The sequence below is a fragment of the Oryctolagus cuniculus genome, chromosome 9 (assembly GCF_964237555.1).
Source record: "Oryctolagus cuniculus chromosome 9, mOryCun1.1, whole genome shotgun sequence".
Taxonomy (NCBI): domain Eukaryota; kingdom Metazoa; phylum Chordata; class Mammalia; order Lagomorpha; family Leporidae; genus Oryctolagus; species Oryctolagus cuniculus.
In genome coordinates this window covers 124,431,906-124,446,138 of record NC_091440.1, presented here as the reverse complement: position 1 = coordinate 124,446,138, position 14,233 = coordinate 124,431,906, and the positions used below count along the sequence as shown (strand labels likewise).

The window sequence follows — 14,233 nt, the reverse complement described above, 5'->3', positions numbered from 1 at the left end:
CAACAGCTTTCCTATTGGTGATGTCAAAATCAAAAAAACACAGCTGCACAAATCCTAGTGAAACTGCCTTCAAGTCTTAGTTAAGGGAAGACAAAGACTACAGAAAAATGCAGACAGTAGAGGCATTGTGGGTACTCTAGCTTTAAGTCGTCCCCTCCCCTATACTCCTTTGAATGAAGGGAGCGAACAGCTGGGTAAAATACCAAAACACACACACACACACACACACACACACACACATACAAAACACACAGACCAGGAAAGCCCCAACTGTGTATGCTGTGCCACAAGCTGAAGGTGTGGTGTGACCCGAGCACAGCCAATAATGGACAAGGCAGGAAGACAGTCGTAAGGGGTGGGGAGAGGCAAGGAGACACCTAGACAGGGAAAGGCGGAGCCATGGAGCTTGGAAGCCACCTTAGAGGCAGGAACTCCCCGGTCTGGCAAACCACAAAAGCTCGGTCACCTGTGAACACCTGCTTTTCAGCTTCTTAAAAGTAAACTTCTAATAAGACAGATATTTATTTACACAAAAAATGAGACCTGAAAATGGACAGCATTTGAAAGAAAATGTAGGGCGGCGCCACGGCTCAATAGGCTAATCCTCCACCTTGTGGCGCCGGCACACCAGGTTTTAGTCCGGGGCGCCGGATTGCCCCTCTTCCAGGCCAGCTCTCTGCTGTGGCCAGGGAAGTGCAGTGGAGGATGGCCCAAGTGCTTGGGCCTTGCACCCCATGGGAGACCAGGAGAAGCACCTGGCTCTTGGCTCCTGCCTCTGGATAGGCGCAGTGTGCCGGCCGCAGCATGCCGGCCGTGGTGGGCGGCCATTGGAGGGTGAACCAACGGCAAAAGGAAGACCTTTCTCTCTCTCTCTCTATCCACTCTGCCTGTCAAAAAATAAATAAATAAATAAAGAAAAGAAAAGAAAGAAAGAAAATGTAAGATACACATTCTCCAAATAAACACAAGGCTTTAATTTCAAATATAAACAATTTTAATTTTTCCATTCATTTAAAACATCCAAAGCCCATTTCTGTGACAATGAATGGCTTCAGGAGAGACTTACATGAATTTCTCAACTGTACTAACTCCTTTTATATTTATTATTTAATTTTAAAATTAACATGCTATTTTGTTCTTCTTTTTCAAAGGAAAAGTATCTTCTGAAAAACATCAGATTAATTTACCAACTTAAGAGACAGAAACAGCTGCCGTTCTGGGGGGCCAAAGATTAGACAAGACCAAAATTAAAACATGACATCATCAACCTTACTGTTTTGAGACTTAAGTAGTTATGAGTTACTTTTAGTTATTTTTAGCTATTTAAGTCCCAAGAGAGTTTTTTGACCATTATAAGCAACCAAAGAAAACTGCTCCCGAATAAAATCAGACGCATCAGGTGACTCATTCCACTCAGACACTGTGTGAAACACACTGACCCCGTGACTTCAGCTACTGTGAGAAAAACCAGAGGCAGCCAGCACATGCAGACACCAGAATGTAACAACTTTAAGGCAGAAACAAATTTTTAAGTGCTAATGACCCTTATCATTAATTGCTAAACAGGTTACTACCCAAGCAATGAACAGAACTATACCATTTTATTCACCTGTTATCTTTAGAACACAATTCTGGATTATCTGGAAAACAAATACAGGAGGAAAAAAATTAAAATGGATTAATAAGTAAGCTGCATAGCTGGTTGCCCTAAAGGATATCCTGTAATTCAGTACGTGCCCTGGCAAACCCTCACATAAATCAGCTTGTGAGTTCCACTCTAGCCAGCACTCTGCTGGCTTCTACCACAGGTTAAAGATGGCAAATTGAGCTCACCAAGAGGCAAGACTGGCCACCAGTAAGTGACATAGAGATGGCTGTGTCTGTCATAAAGTGATAGACACTACTACACCAGCACTGTGAAGTCTTTTCCCTCACTTCGCGAAACATGTGAGGCCTGACATGTGGCTGTTTGTTGGAAAAGTCACAGCAGCGCAGGCCACTGGCGCCAGGGGGAGCAGAGGCAGCTCTGGCCCCTGTCCGAGCCTTGCAGAGAGGCTGGGCAGAACACTGAGGGCGGGGTCTACGTGGTATCGGTTAGCTAATGCCAACCCACACCTAGCACAAGGCCACGGCTTCGCACCTGTGAACTGAATAACTGATTGTGACCTGCTTTTTTCAGTTCAGGTGACCAGAGAATGACATTTTCTAGAAACCAAGGTGTCATGACTAAATACCTCTTGAAGGCTACCAATATTTCAATCACAGAAGCAGATCAGCATTAAGTGATGTGAAATGATTTGGCATCTTGTATTTATCTATAATTACTTTCCTATGAAACTGTGCACCACAGTGAATGCCCCAAAAATCCCGTCACTATCTAGTGTCAGGGACACAGCTCACACAGGACACTCAGTGTGAAAGCAAACCCAGGTGGAATTTGCCATAGGTATTCAAGAACCAAAGAAAAAAGAATTCTAAAATCCAAAAAAATGCACTTATTTTTCTTTCCACACTGGAAACATGTTTTTTTCCTATATATGAAAGTAAAATGCTTCATGGGAAATGAGAAACTCTCCAGAAATAGACAAATAACAAATGGAGAGGGATCTCACAATCTTAGCTCCCACAACACCAGTTTTTACTGTTGAGTGACAAACTGGAGGTAGACTGCCCAAATCTGAATTCTGCATCTGTCACTTTACAGTGACTGAGTATTCTCAGGGTGTCAGTGCCCTTACCAACAACACAGAGACAGTGAGAGCCAGTGAAAATTTAACACTATTATTTACTGAGTACTTTACTGACTGAGGTGTTAAAGCACTCAGAATAGTGACTGAAACGCAGTCTAATGTTCATTAAATACTGTTACTATATTCTTCCAAAACTTTAATGCACATAAACACACACACACACACACACACACACAGAGTTTTAACATAAATGGACACACAAAAACTGTCCTATAACTTATTTTTCCCTTATAATCTTGCCAACACTCTCTAATATTAACAGATCCATTCATCCTTTTTAAAGATGTGTATAACCTCACTTCATCCTCATGCTAACTCTAACTCTGAAAAGTATGTCATTACTATTCCCAGAGAAAAGCAAAGTGAGATCATACAGCCAGATGTGAGGGAGCCAGGATTTGAACTTGGGTTCCTCTGAAACTAAGCCATCATGGCACACTGCACCTTCTACAGTGTGCAGTTTTTGTTTTTCTCTCTCTTTCTTTTTTGCTTATTTGTTTGCTTTAAAGATTTTATTTATTTATTTGAGAGGCAGAGTTACAGACAGACAGAAACAGACAGAGAGAAAGGTCTCCTCTCTGCTGGTTCACTCCCCAAATGGTCACAACTACAGGAGCTGGGCTGATCCAAAGCCAGGAGCCAGGAGCTCCTTCCAAATCTCCAATGTAGGTGCAGGGGCCCAAGTTGTTGGGCCATCTTCCACTACTTTCCCAGGCCATACCAGAGAGCTGGAACAGAAGTGGAGTAGCTGGGACATGAACCAGTGCCCATGTGGGATGCCAGCATTGCAGCGTTGGCACCTATAGTGTGCAGTTTTAAACCAGTAACACCTAACAGATACTTAGACGCTGCTGGGAACACTCTCAATCACCAATGTACTCTTTCTCTGATTTCCTATTCGTACATGTCCAGAGAAGCAAGTGCCAAGTCCAAGAACACTCACGTTTAAGATTCTGATGCACACTGCCAATCTGCTTTCCAGAGACAGAGTACCAATGGACCATCAAGTCATATGAGAGCCAACACCAGGCCCTGTCCATATTTTTATCCGTTGCTAGTCTGATAGGTTACAAAGTAATCTAGGTTTTATACATTGCCTTGGCTAAATGAGTTACAGATTTTTAAATTTTTTTTACTTACTTTATTTGAAAGACAGACTCCTATCTGCTAGCTCACTCCCTAACCGCCTAGGCTAGGACTGGGCCAGATTGAAGCTGAGAGCCAAGAATTAAATTCAGATTTCCCAACTGGGTAGCAGGGACCCAAATTCTTGAGCCTTTACTTTTGCCCCCCAAGGCCAGCATTGGGGGAAACTGCAAAGGGAGCAGAGCCAGGACTTGAACTCCATCGAGACAGGCGTCCCAATCAACACTTTTAACTGCTAGGCCAAACATTCCACCTCCCGTCACGGATAATTTTATGTATTTTAAATAATTTTCTTTCTTTTATAAGCTAATTTAAGTCTACTTTTCTACCGAAAAATTCATTCTTTAAGAGATGCAAACTATATTTGAAAAATATGACTCACAGCCCATTTTAAATAGCTGAAATTGTATCAAATGCCAATATTTAAAAATTTTCCACTTATAAAACTTTGAAAAAAAAAAAAAAGAATATGCTGCCGCTCATGCAGGTCCTACAGTTACTAACAACATCAGAAGCAGACACTCTCCCCTAAGTCAATGGATGAAACCACATCTGTCATCTCACAACTCAAAGACTCAAAGACTGAGTCTTAGGAGAAACATGATGACTTTGCTGTTTATTTGGACCAGCGTATATAATTTCTTTTTAAATACGCCAACCCACTCTTCAGTAGAAAACCTGCCACTTAGATGATTCTCTGGAATTCAGCTAAGCCTTGTTGTCATTATCACCACTGCTGTACTAGTAGCCACCACCTATTGAGGCACCTCCTCTGCACCAGACAGTACTGTGTGCACCACGCCCCTTCATCTTCACAACCACCATGTGGGTGGGCATTTTACAAATGAGAAACCACTGAGGCTCAGTGAGGTTAAAGGTACTCTGGTCTCTTGAGCAGACAGTGGCAGGGCTGTGGGGCGAATGCCGCCTGGCTGAAAGCTGTTTTCTAACCAGCAGGTCCACCCTTTATGACCAGATTCACTTGGTTCAACAAAGCTAGAGCCAGAAGTCAATCTAACTCCTAAAGGAATTACTGTCTCTTCTCATATGCTCATCTGATCTATTCTTGGTAAATCTTAAATCACTGTATAATTCCTGGTTTTAAAGAAATCCAAAAGGATCAACTCATCCATCCTTCAAGGACAAACAGGACTGCCAACCCACCCTCTTGCCCGAACAGCTCTGTGAGCCTTTTAGTAGTTATATAACCTCTGCTGGGAACTTTTGCAATTATTTCAGGTTATTTAAAATATGCACTGTCTACCCTATGCTGTCCTCACTTACTATTCTGAACAGAAAAAGAGTATCAAAAGGCTTTACTGTATGATCTGGAAGATCAACCAATGTGGAATCACAACCAGAATGCCAGCAAAAATGCCATCAGTAGGGAGTCGGGGTTGAAGTCCAAGTTTAAGCTGCATCATAATGGGTTCCCAGGAACCCCAGAAGAGCTGCCAAAACGGAGAAAGTTCCTCTGGCACAGCCTCCTAGTAGTGACAAAGGACTCCCACTTATCCGCTGGGCAGCCTTCCAATCAGAAAGCTCTTCTTACGTATAATCTAACTCTCCTCCAGTGAAATCCACACTCATTTATTTTTCTCACAGTGTATAAAAACGAAGAACTTCACTGTACTAGTATCTTGCTCAAATTCTCACAACAAGAAAAAAAAATCCAAAATCAATACTTTAATTCTCTTCTTCTAAGATGAAAAGTTCTTAAGCTTTCAGTCCATTTCACTAAGAGAACTATAAAACTGACCTGAAACTAAAGTAACCTCTCTGAAATCTTCAGGACCTGTGTACGTCTGAGAATTTAAAAACCAAAACTCTTCATAGTGCTTGTAAAGTTCTTTTTAACAAAAAAAATTATAGGTACTTTTATAAAATAGTTCTATGTCAAATCCTGTGTGAAATGTTTAACATGAGTGGTGTTCTTCGCTTCCCACATTTACGAAGAAGGGAAGTGAGGTTTGGTTAAGTCCCCAGCCCCAAGACACACAGGCAGTAAATGGAACCACATCTGCCTCACCCAGGGCCTAAGCTCATCACCTCTGGCCTCTCAGGCAGACTTTTACTTTGAAACTGGGAAGCCTCCCCCCATAGCATTTGCTCCTGGAAACACCAAGTGCTTTATAATAAATTTTGCTTTTTTCATCTTTTTCCATTATAAAACTTGTGGACAAACAACAATCCTACAGTTCTAGAAAACTAAAAATGCCATTCTTGAGAAAATGAACATTTTTCAAAACAAAGGGGGAAAACAATACATGCTCTAACGCTTAGAAGCATGAGGATAGCTAAATACTACATTTCTGCACCAAAGTCCATTTTGAGCCTGTTCTGCTCCATTAGTCAATCTAGTCACATACTAAGACATGTCAACCAAACTATTTCATTTGCATGGCTGTATAATGTATTCTTTTTTAAAAAAAAAATATATTGTATGTGTGTGTATATATGTGTATGTTAAAGATTTATTTTTATTTATTTGAAAGACAGTTACGGAGAGAGGCAGAGCGAGAGCGAGAGAGGGGTCTTCTATACGATGGTTCACTCCCCAAATAACCACAATGGCCAGAGCTGAGAGATCTTACGCCAGGAGCCAGGAGCTTCTTCTGGGTCTCCCGTGAGGATGCAGGGGTCCAAGGATTTGGGCCATCTTCTACTGCTTTCCCAGGCATAGCAGAGAGCTAGATTGGAAGAGGAGCATCCGGGACTAGAATCGGCACCCTTATGGGATGCCGGTGCCACAGGCCAGAGCTTTAGCCCACTGTGCCACAGCGCTAGCCCCAAGTATAATGTACTCTGATACCTAGTTGGGCAAACTCCTTGCCCTTTTTCCTTTTCTTCCTCCCAAATTCTTACACTATTTTATAAGAATTTTAGAATCAGCATGTAAAGTTCAATTATAAATACTGTTGCGATTTTGGTTTGTATCATCCTTTGCAAAGAGGAAAAGCTTTGTTTAAACTATCCCAGTGCCAGCCCCAGGCTAACTTCAGTTCCTATGCCAAGGTATCTCTGCCACCAGGAGATAGGCATTCTAACTAAAGAGTAAGGTTTTTTTGTTTGTTTGTTTGTTTGTTTGTTTTTAAGAGTTCCTTTAAAAAAAAGTTGCATCCACACTTAAAAGTGTCTGTTACTGATTGCAGGAAACAAAATATAATAGTCAATAAACCTATTACTTAGTATTTGCCAAGACATGTAGGTTTTCAGGATTAGCAAAGATGGGGAAAGACACACCCAGCAGAAGAAGCCAGCTACTCTTGGGGTAAGGCTCATCACATAATCACACTAGAAGCAGCTGCCACTCATTCACCAGGCACTATACCAGTAGGAAGAGACTCAAACGGTAAAAGATAGGACGTGAGCACTCTAAGATCCTGTAACATCACTGAAAATGTAAGGTCACCCATGTGAACAACTAGTGTGTACACAGTGAGCCCGGACGGCCTTGAGAACAGGAGACACCAGTGTGGGCTGCAGTGCCAAACAGACTCAACAGATTTGGTAGTTCTGTGCTGGCTTAACTGGTGGTGATTCACAAGTTAGTGACAGTTATTTAACAGTTCACATTAGCTTTTCAACTGGGTTTATGCAAGGGTACTTCAAAAAGTTCTTGGAAATGGGATTAAAAGATAAGTTTATTTTATTACAAAATATTTTTGAAACTGCCCCATGAATCAAGGCTGGCTCACATTTGGGGCACCCCAATGAAAGGGCAGAGGCCCTGTAAGCAAGCCTGTGTCACTGTTCTTGCTGCAGCTAGTCTACAGCACGCTTGTAAACTGTGGCCAGCATTACATCAGCCCAGTGGGACATCCCCAAATGCTCTTCAATAGCAGGACCTGATCTTATTTTGCCTACACAGAACCGAAAAGTCCCCATTCCATAGGACTCGCATCCACAACTCCGCCCCGTTTCCTGACATCACGGAAATTCACTGGTCCACTCAGAAGACCTAGTGTGTGGGCTCATCTATTTGTGGAAAGACGGGGTTCTTTCCAAATTTACTGAGTCAGAAATTTTTACCAGCACTAGATTCATATTTTTTTTCACTGAAGGAAAATGTAATTTTTTTTTTTTTTGGTTGAATAAACAGGATGAACACCGTATGTCCTTCCAAGGAGCAAAAAATAATGCTAAACATAGCTTGGAAAGCCAGTCAGGAGGGACTGGGGTAGAAGCGAGCTTTAAAATGTTTTAATTATATGTCCTCTAGCTATTTAATTTTTAAAGCATTGTGAGATAGTGCAGAGCCATGTTATTTCCAAGTTGTCTTTGCCAATCTGTCTTTCCAGAGAAGACTACGTGGGAAAAGGAGATGGAGAAAACTTACCTGTCAGTTGGTTTTAAGATAGTTTCACAAAAATCAGGGAAGTTAAGACTATCTGACCCTCTTTTTGAAGATGATTACTGGTACTTTAAATGATACAGAGGAACACAGTAGGGGTTTCTCACATGAGACAGATGCACTGCAAATCATAAAACACTACTTCACACCCTGTAGCTTTGTGTATTACGTGAAACTGGGATCACTTGGCAGGCTGTACATTTTAACAAGTGAAATCAATACTCTAGATAGTTCAAGAGATGTGAAGACCAAATGAAAGAGGCAAAACTGACTTACAAGGAGGCAGACACTACTTAGCCTCAGGCTAGGCATACATTCCAAGGACTACAGAGGAAAGGGAAGGATTACAAGGACAGCCCTCCTCTCTGCAAATATGGCAAAATATTAAGTGTAGATAATGTTGTGCAGCCAGCACCTGAGTGTTCCTTCTATGGAGTACTTTAAAAAGTTTGTGAAAAAAAATCAAATTAAAGGATAATGTGCATTTTTCAGAAACTCAATGAAGGCTGCTCATTCTTCTCTGTGACTATGCATATGTTCATAAATCATAATAAAAATTTCAACTTTAAGTTTATAATGCCATTTTGAGAGAATAAAAATGACAAAGGTTCCAAGGAACATTAATACTTACGGATAACATTTTTTTAAGTCCCTTAACCTGAACACCTAAGTAGAGTATCTGACTTTTTGCTAACAAGTGCCTGTTCTCCTGATAAATATCCTCCAGCTGACAGACTTTAAATAACTGAGCACAACTCTTTCCAGGCACAAACATAAAGGAAGCTCTGTGAGAGGAGCTCAGTGGAAGTGGCCACCCCGGGAACAGCTGGGTAGAGGTGGGGGCAGAGGGACAGGTGATCCCAGAACAGCAGAAGAGGCCCCAGACTTGTGCACTGATTCTTCCACAGGACTTCACGATTTTGCTGAATAATCAGGACTTCCAGAGCACCAGAGAGCCCTACTTAGATGAAAACAAATCCTCAACATATTGCAACATTTCCAGATGAAACAATGTAACAACAAATAACTGGAGGGGAGTAGGTACCAGCACAGAGCAAACACTGGTCATTGGTTGACAACTGTTGGTGTTGGGTACACCTTATACTCTAATTCTTACTTCCGCATATATTTAAAATTTTTCCATAATAATTCTTTTAAAATCCCAAGCTAAAATAAATGACTTAACCACATCATCACATTAAAAGCCCTGCCCTCATTTCAATTTCTTAGGCTGACCATGGCAAGGGGACATCAGTCACAATGCTGTAATGAGTTAGCTGTGTGTCTTGCCTGTTACTCAGTCTCTATGGTCTTGAATTTATCAATGACAAAAACGATTGGATGAGACATCCAAGTTTCCTTTTACTGTAACAGGATTACTGGATTTATAAACAGGTTTACAGATATTGTATAATAGTTAAGAACTTCAAATGTTACTGATAATGAACTGTGACCACAGGGGAGTATCTTTAATCTTTTATTTATCTATTTACAAACTTTCAGGGAAAGTGTACTATTTGCCAGAGGCAGTGTGAAGTGTGGGCATAATTTAAACTTAAATGACCCAGAATCACTGCCTTCCACATCCATTCTAACCATGACGACAAACGCACAAATGACGACCACACAACCTAAGAATGAGAGGGATGATGGAGGTAGAAATACTGAAAGGCCTTTGTGCATAGGTGATTCTGTAGGAGGAGCAGAGAGAAAGCAGCCAAGAGAGGGGATGGGATAAGAAAGTAGCAGACAGGGGCCAGGTGCTGTGATGCAGCAGGTTAAAGCCCCATTCTGCAGCACTAGCTTCCCAAATTGGCACTGGTTCGAGTCCCAGCTGCTCCACTTCTGATACGGCTCCCTGCAAACACACCTGGAAGAGCGGAGGATGGCTCAAGTTGAGCCTCTGCACACCAGAAGAAGCTCCTGGCTTCTCGCTTTAGATTGGCTCAGCTCTGGCTGTTGGAGCCATTTGGGGAGTGAACCAGCAGATGGAAGACCTCTTTCTCTCTGTCTCTACCTCTCTCTGTAACTCTTTCAAATAAATACATTTTTTTTTTTTTAAATATAGGGGCCAGCACTGTGGTGCAGTGGGTTAACACGTGGCCTGAAGTGCCGACATCCCATATGGGCACCAGTTCTAGATCGGGCTGCTCCACTTCCAATCCAGCTCTCTGCTGTGGCCTGGGAAAGCAGAAGATGGCCCAAGTCGTTGGGCCCTTGCACCCATGTGGGAGACCCGGAAGAAGCTCCAGGTTCCTGGCTTCAGATCAGCGCAGCTCCGGCCGTTGCGGCCACTGGGGGAGTGAACCATTGGATGGAAGACCTCTCTCTTTCTGTGTAACTCTGACTTTCAAATAAATAAAGCTTAAAAAAAAAAAAAAAAAAAAGTAGTGGGGCCTGGTGCTATAGTATAGCAGGTAAAGCTGCCACCTACGGTGCCGGCATACCATATGGACGCTGGTTTAACTCCCAGCTGCTCCACTTTCAATCCAGCTCTCTGCTACAGCCTGGGAAAGCAGTAGAAGATGGCCCAAGTCCTTAGGCCCCTACACCTAGGTGCCTGGGAGACCCCAGAAGAAGCTCCTGGCTTCAGTGCTCCTCAGCACCAGCCGTTGAAGCCATCTGGGAGTGAACTAACGGCTGGAAGCCCTCTCTCTCTCTCTCTCTACCTCTCATTCTCTCTCTGTGTAACTCTTATTTTCAAATAAATAAATAAGTCTTAAAGAAAATAAAAAGTAGTGGACAGACCCAAAGGATTTTGCATATGATTCCAAGGAAACTGGATGGTATCTTGAAAGATGAGGATGAAGCTATTTTTAAAGATGTGAAACCAGAAATGACTGGCGCAATTTACATTTGAGGTGACTAGCTGGAGCAGGAAGACTGATCTTTGGGGGTTGTGTACCATGTCTGAAGGACAAAGGAAGGGGAAGAAGGCCAGGCAGGTTTATCTAGAAGTTAGGAGATCTGGAAATGGTCCAGCAGTTTATGGTGAGACTTGAACTTGACAGTACTAGTGGGGATTTCTGAGGCACTGTTAAAGTGTTTTCTGGAGTTTGGGAGTAGGGAAAAGAAAACAGAGTTATATGAGTAATTGTTAATGTACAATAAAGGTAACACATTCCTTCCCCAAAGTATTAAGGCAGCAAAGATTTGATAGATGCAGAACTTAGGTTCTCTAGGGTTTTTACCACAAATTTCAACATAGTACAGAAATTGAAGCATGAAATGATGGGCTCTAACCATCATCTGTGAGTTATGAGCATCTGGCACAACACTTAGTACACAGTAAGTGCTTAATATGTATAGATTATGCAGTGCAGTAATAAAAAGACAGGACCTGGTCTCTCTGGTCTCTGTCCTAAGGTACAGTGGTAATTCCCTACTCTGGCCGTATCAGCTTGATAAAAAGCACCAGCAAGGAAAGAGTAGACTTCTTTTTCGGGCAAAGTTTTATACCCTTCCGCAATGCTTCCCCTGATTTTTAGACACTATCAGTAATGATTCTCACAGCTTTTTTTTTTTTTTAAGATTTATTTAATTTATTTGAAAGGCAGAGTTAAGAGAGAGACAGATCTTCCATCCTCTGGTTCAGTCCACAAATGGCCACAACAGCTGGGGCTGTGCCAGGCCGAAGCAAGGGCCAGGAGCTTCATCGATATCCCCCAGGTCAGTGCAGGGCCCAAGCACTTGAGCCATCTTCCGCTGCTTTCCCAGGCCATTAGCAGGGAGCTGGATAGGAAATGGAGCGTCCATATGGGATCGCGGTGTTGCAGGCGGCAGTTTAACCTATTGTACCACAACGCAGACCCCGTCCCAGCTATTTTTTTTTAAAGATTAATTTATTTACTTGAAAGTCAGAGTTACTCAGGAGCTTCTTCCAGGAGTGGGAGACCGCAGGGTCTCCCATGCGGGTGCAGGAGCCCAAGGACTTGAGCCATCTTCCACTGCTTTCCTAGGTCATAGCAGAGAGCTGGATTGGAAGTGGAGCAGCCAGGACTCGAACCGGTGCCCATATGGGATGCTGGCACTGTAGGCAGCAGCTTCACTCGCTACGTCACAATGTCAGCCCCTCATAGCTATTTCTTAAAACAATGGGTGGACAGTTAAGTCCCTGCTACTTAAGATGTAGACCAAGACTCACTTGCAGACTTGTAGGAAAGAGAAGACTCGGTGCTGGTGCTGTGGTATAGTATGTTAAGCCTCCACCTGCAGTGCTGGCATCCCATGTGGGTGCCAGTTCGTGTCCCGGCAGACTGTCTTCCGATCCAGCTCTCTGCTAATGGCCTGGGAAGGCACTGGAAGATGGCCCAAGAGCTTGGGCCCCTACACCTGTGTGGGAGACCTAGAATGGGCTCTTGACTTCAGACTGACCCAGGAAGAAGAAGAGGAAGAAGAGAAAGAAGAGGAAGACGAAGAAGAGGAAGAGGAAGAAGAGGAAGAGGAAGAGGAAGAGGAAGAAGAAGAAGAAGAAGAAGAAGAAGACGACGACGACAACGACAACGACGACAGAGGACTCTTCTCCTTTATGTATTTTAATCTGAACCTCAAAAAAAGGCATTCCGAAGAGAAGTGCTCAGTCGGTCTTAGGTGCCACAAACCACACAGATGCCTGTTTCAATTTTTACAAAACAGCATCAATTCTTTTCCTCAAATAAACATTATATGAATAAAAAGTTGAACACATAAAGGCAGCTTATCTACACAACGCCCTGCTGTTGACACTATTCTGAAATTAGAAAACTTTTAATTATTACCTCTTTTTTTTTTTAAATGACAACCAAAACATAGTTTACTTGCTTAAAGCTTTGTTATCGTGCATAAAATGTTTCTTGTGGTTGATCCCAACTTTTCAGGCAGCGTGTTTTGGTTTTCTATGCTTAAGACTTCTTAATTGCTGCTACTACTGTTGGTTTGTTTTCCTTCAGGATCAAGGTGGGTACCTTCATATAAATCTTATTTTTAATTACTTCTCTGGCAGTTCTTTCCTGGATTTGTTGCTTTGCATACTTGTACCTGCAACGGAACCAGCATCCTAAAGTCACCAAGATAAATCTTTCTACTCCAACATCGTACGATCTTCTGATTCTACTAGTTACTAAACTATGTCCGGGGATCCCAGTGAACCGTGCACAGGGAATGTTTTCCATATCTAAATTCCTAGGAGTTTATACAGCTTCCCCTGCCTGGGCTTCCGGGGCTCTGGCACAGCAGCCACAGCATGTGGGCTACCTCTTTTTATATTCAGATTTTCTCAGCTGTGAGGCTGTGATATTCATCACTAAAACATTGAACCCTCACCATTTTATTCCAGAGCTCTGACTTTATTACCACTCCCAACAATAACAACAGTATAGGGGTTGCTGTTGTGGCATAGAAGGTTAAGCTTCTGCCTGCAGTGCCGGCATCCCATCAGGGCACTGGTTAGTGTCCTGGCTGCTCCACTTCCAAACCCAGCTCCCTGCTAATGCACCTGGGAAAGTAGTATAACATGGCCAAAGCACTTGGGCCTCTGCACTCACATGAGAGACCCAAAAGAAGCTCTTGGCTTCAGACTGGCCCAGCGCTGGTCGTTGGGGCCATTTGAGGAGTGAACCACAGGATGGAAGATCTCTCTCCTTCTATTTCTGACTTAGAAATAAATAAATAAATAACTTTTTAAAAAGCATATAATTCCTAACTACCCGGACATTAATCATGTGCCTGGCATTCTGACCCTCACACTAACCTTCAGAAGTGGTACATCAAGCCATCGGCATTTATTTAATCTCTTTTTCTTTAATTTGGAATTCAGACAAGACAGAGCTCCCCTCTTCTGCCTCATTCCTCAAAGCTCTCAATGGCCAAGCTGGGCCAGGTCAAAGCCACCACACAATCCAGTTTTCCCACAAAGTGGCAGGGACCCATCATCACCTGCTGCCTCCCAGAATCTACATTAGCAGGAAACTGGAGTCACAGCCAAAGCCATGCATCAAACCCGGAG

General features: G+C 42.8%; 1 protein-coding gene and 1 pseudogene across 10 annotated transcripts in view; both read right to left on the bottom strand.

Annotated features, from left to right (window-relative positions):
• Positions 1-14,233, bottom strand: part of STK38L (serine/threonine kinase 38 like) — an 86,106-nt gene that overhangs the window by 42,181 nt on the left and 29,692 nt on the right. For 3 of the 10 annotated variants that reach the window (XM_070049555.1, XM_070049558.1, XM_070049559.1), the window contains exon 2: positions 1,610-1,640. The exons of the other annotated variants lie outside the window; for them this stretch is intronic. The gene's annotated coding sequence lies outside the window, so the exon portion shown is untranslated. The remainder of the gene's footprint in view (positions 1-1,609; positions 1,641-14,233) is intronic. 10 annotated transcript variants of the gene reach the window in all.
• LOC127491982 (cytochrome c oxidase assembly protein COX20, mitochondrial-like) overlaps positions 2,123-14,233 on the bottom strand; it is a 36,718-nt pseudogene continuing 24,607 nt past the window's right edge.